Source organism: Delphinus delphis, chromosome 3, assembly GCF_949987515.2.
Source record: "Delphinus delphis chromosome 3, mDelDel1.2, whole genome shotgun sequence".
Taxonomy (NCBI): Eukaryota; Metazoa; Chordata; class Mammalia; order Artiodactyla; family Delphinidae; genus Delphinus; species Delphinus delphis.
In genome coordinates, this window is record NC_082685.1 from 9,683,617 (window position 1) to 9,691,612 (window position 7,996).

The following is a 7,996-nucleotide window of genomic DNA, read 5'->3' on the forward strand; positions in this document are numbered from 1 at the left end:
GTTCTCACAGCTCCCAGGGGCTCAGCTTTGGATTTGGCCCTGCCTCTGCGTGTAGGTCGCTGGAGTGTGTCTGTTTTTTGCTCAGACAGGACGGGGTTAAAGGAGCCGCTGATTTGGGGGCTCTGGCACACTCAGGCTGGCAGGGAGGGAGGGGCACGGAGTGCGGGGCGGGCCTGCGGCAGCAAAGACTGGCGTGACTTTGCACCAGCCTGAGGCCCGCTGTGCGTTCTCCCAGGGAAGTTGTCCCTGGATCCTGGGAACCTAGCAGTGGCGGGCTGCACAGGCTCTGCAGAAGAGGGGTGTGGAGAGTGACCTGTGCTCGCACACAGGCCCCTTGGTGGCGGCAGCAGCAGCCTTAGCGTCTCCTGCCCGTCTCTGGGGTCTGCGCTTTTAGCCGCGGCTCATGCCCGTCTCTGGGGTTCGCGCTTTTAGCCGCGGCTCATGCCCGTCTCTGGGGTTCGTGCTTTTAGCCGTGGCTCATGCCCGTCTCTGGGGTTCGCGCTTTTAGCCGCGGCTTGCGCCCGTCTCTGGAGTTCCTTTAAGCAGCGTTCTTAAACCCCTCTCCTCACGCACCAGGAAACAAAGAGGGAAGAAAAAGTCTCTTGCCTCTTCGGCAGGTGCAGAGTTTTCCCCGGACTCCCTCCCGGCTAGCCGTGGTGCACTAACCCCTTCAGGCTATGTTCAAGCCGCCAACCCCAGTCCTCACCCTGCGCTCCGTCCAAAACCTTCAGTGTTCATTTTTGAACGTAAGTAGTAAATATGCAGTCGAGCGATCCCCTTTAAGAATGAGGCACTGATAAAGGCGATGTAACTCTAAAAATTATTCTTTCGTGTTATTTTTTTCTGGAATATTATACATGGATTAATTTGTATCAGACTTTCTCAGATTTCTTACACATATAGGGTTTCTTTTCAGTGGGAGTTTTCACATGTAAGAATGAAGTCCAACTGATGTTTTCCCCACATTGCTTACATTCAAGAAGTTTCCATTAAGTATGAGATCTTTCATGCCTTCGAAAGGAACTGGGTCGACTGAAGGCTTTCCCACCTTATCTACATTTGTAGGGTTTCTCGCCAGTGTGTATTCTCATGTGTCCTTGAAAGGTAGTGCAGTAAATGAAGGTTTTCCCACATTCTGTACATTCATAAAGTTTCTCTCCAGTGTGAGTTTTTTCATGTGTTCAAAAGGATGTGTAACAACTGAAGGCTCTGCCACATTGTTTACATTCATAGGGTTTCTCTCCTGTGTGAGTTCTTTGAAGTATGCTAAATGAACTGGGAAAACTGAATGCTTTTCCACATTCCTTACTTAGAAGGTCCATCTCCAGTGTGTGTTACCATGTGTGTTTTAACACTTGAGGGAGAAATGAAGGCTTTCCCACATTCTTTCTTTACATTTATAGGGTTTCTCTCCAGTGTGCTTTCTCACGTGTCCTTGAAAGGTTGTGTGATAAATGAAGGTTTTCCCACATTCTGTACATTCATAGGGTTTCTCTCCAGTGTGAGTTATTTCGTGTATTCGAAATGAACTGGGCCAACTGGAAGTTTTACCACACTGTATACATTCATATGACTTCTCTCCAGTGTGAATCCTTTCATGTGATCAAAACGAACTGGGACAAATGGAGGCTTTCCCAGATTCCTTACATTTATAAGGTTCATCTCCAGTATGTGTTATCATGTGTGTACGAATGGTTGAAAGAGAAATGAAGGCTTTACCACATTCCTTACATTCATAGGGTTTCTCTCCAGTGTGAATTCTTTCATGTATTCGCAAACCTAGAGGAGAACTGAAGGTTTTCTCAGTTTACATTCGTATTGTTTCTCTGCAGTGTGAATCCTTTCATGTCTTCGAAAGGAACTGGGACAGCTGAGGGCTTTACCACACTGCTTACATTCATAGGGTTTTTCGCCAGTGTGATTTCTTTCATGTGCTCGAAAGGAAGCGGAATAACTACAGGCTTTCCCACATTCCTTCCATTTATAGGGTCCTTCTCCAGTGTGTGTTATCATGTGTCTTTGAAAGGTTGTGAACCACGTGAAGGCTTTCCCACATTCCTTACATTCATAGGATTCCTCTCCAGTGTGAATCTTTTCATGTCTGTGAACAGATTTGTGGTAACTGAAGGCTTTCCCACATCCCTTGCATTTATATGGCTTCTCCTCATATTCATGATACTCATATGGTTTGTGTCCACTGTGAGATCTGATGTGCCTATTAAGGAATGAATGACGCATGAAGACTTTCCCACACACGTTACAGTCACATGGTTTTACTCCAGAAAGGGTTTTCTGGTTCAGATTAAGATTTGGAATCTGGCTGACAATTTCTCCATCTTGATTACCTTCTTTGCTTTCACAGAGTTTTTCTACCACATGACTTCTGTAAAAAATGAGAAATTATTGATGATTTCTTTAACAATTTCACATTTATTAGTAGGGTATTAGAATTACATTTTTATATTTTATAGCAAAAGTGAAGGTTTTTTGCCCTTTCTGAATTTTTTGAGAGTGATTTATACTGAAAGCTCTGTAAGAGGACTTGACATACCTATTATGAAAACAGTAATATTAATATATTGGGTTTCTTAATATTGTTTCCGAAAACACTGGACATCTATGTCACGTTTAAGTAAATGTTTTTGGTGAAAAAAATTTATGGATAACTTTGAAGCTGGGGTTGTTTTATTTTAAAAAGTTTATGACATACCAGGATTCTCATGTGGCACACTGATATCTACTGTGTGTGTGACTCACCTTAGTTTTCTCCCTTGGATTTTGTACCAATCTTCAGTGTTATGACTGTCCCATTTTTTCCCCTAAAATGCAGACCCAGAAAAATAATGCAAATTATTAGAAATTATAGAAAAATATTAGATTTTAGGTCCACAATGAGCTGTGACCATGCTTAGTTTATTTACCAATGTACAGCAGTTCCCCCTTACCCCCAGTTTCGCTTTCGATGGTGTCAGTTACCTATGGTCAATTGCAGTCTGAAAATACTAATTTACACTGTGCACCCTTCCAAGTAATATGATGAAATCTTGCACTGTCCAGGTCTGTCCCATCCAGGATGTGAATCATCCCTTTGTTCAGTGTATCCATGCTGTATATGCTACCTGCCCATCAGTAACTTAGTAGCCATCTCAGTTTTCAGATCACTGTGGTGGTATTGCAGTGCTTGTGTTCAAGTAGTCCTTATTTTAATTAACGATGGCCCCAAAGCACAAGAATAGTGATGTTGGTAATTAGGATATGCCAAAGAAAAGTTATAAAGTGCTTCCTTTCAGTGAAAAGATGAAAGTTCTTGATTTAAGGGAAGAAAAAAATCATACACTGATGTTGCTAAGATCTATAGGAAAAATGAATCTTCTATCATGAAATTGTAAAGAAGGAAAAAGAAGGTGATCTTAGTTTTGCTGTCTCATCTCAAACTGCAAGTTATGGACACTTAACACTTATGCATGTTAAGTTCATGTCTATTTTACATGTTCTATTCTTATTGTTATCAATATCTTACTGTGCACCAAATTTCTAAATTAAAATTATCATAGGTATGTATGTATAGGATTCAGTACTATCTGCAGTTTCAGGCATCCACTGGTGGTCTTGGAATGTATCCCCTGCGGATAAGGGGGGACTACTGTATTACTTTTCCATATTCCACATCTTGGAACAGTGTTGATGGGCAAGAAATACTTGTTCTCTAACTGAAGAAGTGAAGGAATGTTGTCATGCTTACCTGTTGAAGCCAGGTTCCTCAAGATTTCCTGCATCACATCTCTATAAAGTTTCTTCTGCAAAGGATTCAGTAAAGCCCACTCCTCCTGGGTGAAGTTCACAGCCACATCCTCAAAGGTCACTGGGTCCTAAAACAGACCAAATATGTTTCCAGTAAGATGTGTGAGTCTGACAGAACTGGGGATTTATACTCAATTTACAGGAAGATTACATATGATTCTGTCACCTTCAAACATTTATTTTATGTCTTGGTCATCAGAAACTGACTCTATGTCCTTACTTCTTCATGAATTTAACAGCATAATGAACACATGCAAATTATTTATTAATTTTCACTGTGATTACTTTAAATGTTATTGCTCTCTGATGTCAGGGTCTAGAGCACCCTGGAGAAATGAGAGAAATGCTACACAAATGAATCATTTTAAACACATCAATCTCTTGTGAGAAAAACTTATCTCCCTTGTTATTACACACCATTTAACTCAGTACACTCCATGATGTATGAGGTCAAATCTGCAGGAGCTTTCAATGAATAAAACACAGTGAAGAACTGGAAGCTTTTTCTTCTATTCGCATCACCAAACATGAGAGTCCAGGAGGCCTGTGGAAATCCAACTTGTGACAAGGATCAGTTTGCCATACTGGCCTGAGAATTACTCCAGGTGATAAGAAATAGCCAGGTGCAACTGGCTAGATTAAAGTATTGTTGTAAAGAAGTAGTACTTTTAGCTTGTGTAAAATTTATTGCAGACTCAGTTTCTCCATTCTCTCTCTGTCCCATTCATGGAGCTAGGAAGTTATTCAGAAGTTAAGGCTCAGACAACTTTGCATGATATGACATGCTAAAAAGACACAGCTACTTAGACCTCCACAAAACCCTATACACAATGAGCCTCAGGGCTGCTTCTCACTAGTTTTTAGCACACACAGGCACACATAATGAAATGATAAAGTGCTAAAACATTTCTTTTTGGTCAAAGCCCTTGCTAAATAACCTCGAGAAATGGGTTAAGAGCTGCATATTGCACAGGAATTCACAACACTCCACAAAGGTCTGGTAGTGAATCTGCCCATGATTATATAATACATAAAGAATTCACAGTGCTTTCCTCCAAACAATGTAAAACCTCCATTCTCTAATTTCAGGTGGAAGTTTCCTGGCCAGCCACTCCAGAGGCAATCCTCCCAACATCTCTCACTTCTGAACTCCCATATGGTGCACAGAAGCAGAACAGCCCAGCCCCGAGTACAGGAATATGTAAGTTGATGACACCACACACTGCCAATAGTGTACAAAGGGTTTATTACTTCCATAATTGAGGTCTCTGGGGAGTAAGGCAGGCCTCTCAAGAAGGCATGAAATGGCTTGAGAGTGCAAGGAAAAGTACATGGACTTATTTTTTAGTTGAGGTTGTGGGTGGACTGAAGAGAGAGTTCACATACAAGGGCAGGCATGAATTGAATCTCTTGTCACTGCCACAGGAAGGAAACTAAGGCTTTCCTATCATCATGGATACATGTGGGTCACAAGAGGAGGAAGGAGGGATGAGGCTTCAAAGCTGTCAGCAGTCAAAAAACTGGAGTCAGAGACTTCTCTTTTCTTGTTCTTTGTATAAAGAACTTAGAAATCATCCTTCCTAACCTCACAAGAAGAAAAGCAAAGAACTGAAGATACAGAACAAACCACTGTTTCCAAAATTGGAAAAAAATAAAGAAGCTATTTTGAAATAACTATTCTTAACAAGGCCTATCCTCAAAAGAGACTGTTTCACCAGGGCTTAATGCAAAGACAAAAAAGAATACAACATCTAAGAACTTTGGGACAATGACAGCAGGTGTAAAATACACAAAATGAGAATATCTGATAGAAAAGCAGAAAGGAACAAAAAAAATAAGTGAAGCAATCATCACTGAGATTTTCCTAACATTAGTGATAGACAGCAAACTGCAGATTCAGGAAGCTAAGAAAAACACAAAACATGAAAAAAAAAGAACACCAAAAACTGCACTGCCAAGCACATCATTTTCAACTGGAGAAAAATCAAAGACAAAGGGAACATTCTGAAAGAAGCCAGAGGGAAAAAACAAACCTTAGTTTTACTTAAACAAGGATAAGAATTAAATCAGACCTCTTTTCAAAAACTATGCACACAAGAAATATCATATAACTGGAATCACATCATATTTATCCTTTGGAATCTGGGTTCTTTCACTTAGCAATATATATATATATATATACACACACACATATATATACACACATATACATACATATATATACATATATATACATACACATATATACATACATATGAATATATATACATATATATACATATACATACACACATATATGAATATATATATGATTTATCCATGTTGTTGCACATATTAACAGTTCATTACTTTTTATTGCTGAGTAGGATTGCATTGTACAGATGTACTATAATTTATTCATTCACCAAATGACATCTGAGTTGTTTCCAGGTTTTGGTGATTATGAATAAAGCTGCTGTAAACATTAACATACCAAAACCAAACAAAACAACAACAACAAAAAAACCCGAAATATGCAAGCAAGAAGAGAGTGGAATGAAATATTTAAAGTGCAGAAGGTAAAAAACCACCATCCTAAAACTCTGTGTCAAGCAAAATTATTCTTCAAAAGTGAGGGAGAATATTTTGTAATAACCTATATGTGAAAAGAATCTGGAAAATAATTATATATATATATATAAAATAACTGAATATATATAAAATAACTGAATAACTTTGCTGTATACCTGAAATGAACACACACTGTAAATCAACTATACTTCAATAAAAAATATTAAAAAGCAGATAAGCCTTTGTAATAAAAAAAATCTCTAGGACTGCTGCATCTCAGGAAAAACAGTGATGGAGAAATACTTTCTGAGAAAAAATTGAGGGACTCTAACATCAATACACCTGGTTTTACAAGAAACAGTAAAAGAAATTCATTAGGAGGTACAGGCATACCTTGGAGACAATGAGGGTTCAGTTCCAGACTACCACAATAAAGCAAATCACATGAATTTTTTGGTTTGCCAGTGCATGTAAAAGTTGTATTTATACTATTCTGTACTCTGTTAAGTGTGCACTAGCATTATGTATAAAAATACAATGTACATACCTTAATTTAAAAATACTTTATTGCTAAAAAAAACTTTATTGCTAAAAAATGCTAACCATCAAAGATTACAGATCACAGACCACCATAACAAATGTAACAAAAATTTGAAATACTGTGAGAATTACCAAAATGTGACAGACACACAAAATGAGCAAATGCTATTGAAAAAAAGGTGCCAATAGATTTGCTTCACACAGGGTTACAACCAGTCTTCAACTTGCAAAAAATGCATTATCTGTAAAGTGCAATAAAGTGAATCGCAATAAAATAAGGTATGTCTGAAAATGATATAAACAGGTGAAACATTAGAAAAGAGGACCCTTTAAGAGCTGTTCTCAGTTCACTATAGCCTTGTTGGTCTCATGGACACAAGCCCCACTGGTTTTCAAAGCTAGATGTTTTGGGACTTCCCTGGTGGTCCAGTGGTTATAAGATTCTGCCCTTCCACTGCAGGGGATGTGGGTTCCATTCCTGATCAGGGAACTAGGATCCCACATGCTGTGTGGTTGTGCCCCCCACCCCTGAAAGGCTAGATGTTTGGGGGGCTTGTCTTCATGTGTGACTCTTAAAAGCTGGGGTGCCAAGTGTGGGGTCTAAACCCTTTGCTCCTTAAGGAGAAGCTTGGAGTTTTGAGTGCCTTCCTGAAGGTGGGGTGCCATACATGGGTTGGGGGCCGGTTATGGTAAGATAGTGCCTCAGCTTCTACCCACTTTGATGTGGGTGTTCTCATTTGCCCTATGCATAGGGAATTGCCAGTTATGGGCAATGAGAGATGAGTTGCTGTATGTTCCTATACGCATGACAACATCTGCTGCTGCCCTGCCTGGATCACACCCGGGTTCTCCAGGCTGTTTCTGCATAGCTAGACTGAGTCCTCTCCCAGAGCCTGTCTGCCCAGGATTCCTGGGGTGCTGCCCTGTGTGTGCAAGGACAATGGTTGCTTCCAGCTGCCCCACCAAGATCACACCCAAGACCCTTGGTCTGTCTTTGTATACAGACCGAGTCTTTTCCCAGGGCCCAGTTGGCCCAGATCTCCCACCAGGCTGTGGTGTGGAGTGAATTTTGCCCAATTCACACTGGGGAGTGGCGAGGCAGCAG

At 40.1% G+C, this 7,996-nt stretch overlaps 1 pseudogene; it reads right to left on the minus strand.

Moving 5' to 3' along the window:
• Positions 1-1,162: 1,162 nt before the first annotated feature.
• LOC132422792 (zinc finger protein 670-like) lies at positions 1,163-7,758 on the minus strand (annotated as a pseudogene).
• Between the last annotated feature and the right edge of the window lie 238 nt (positions 7,759-7,996).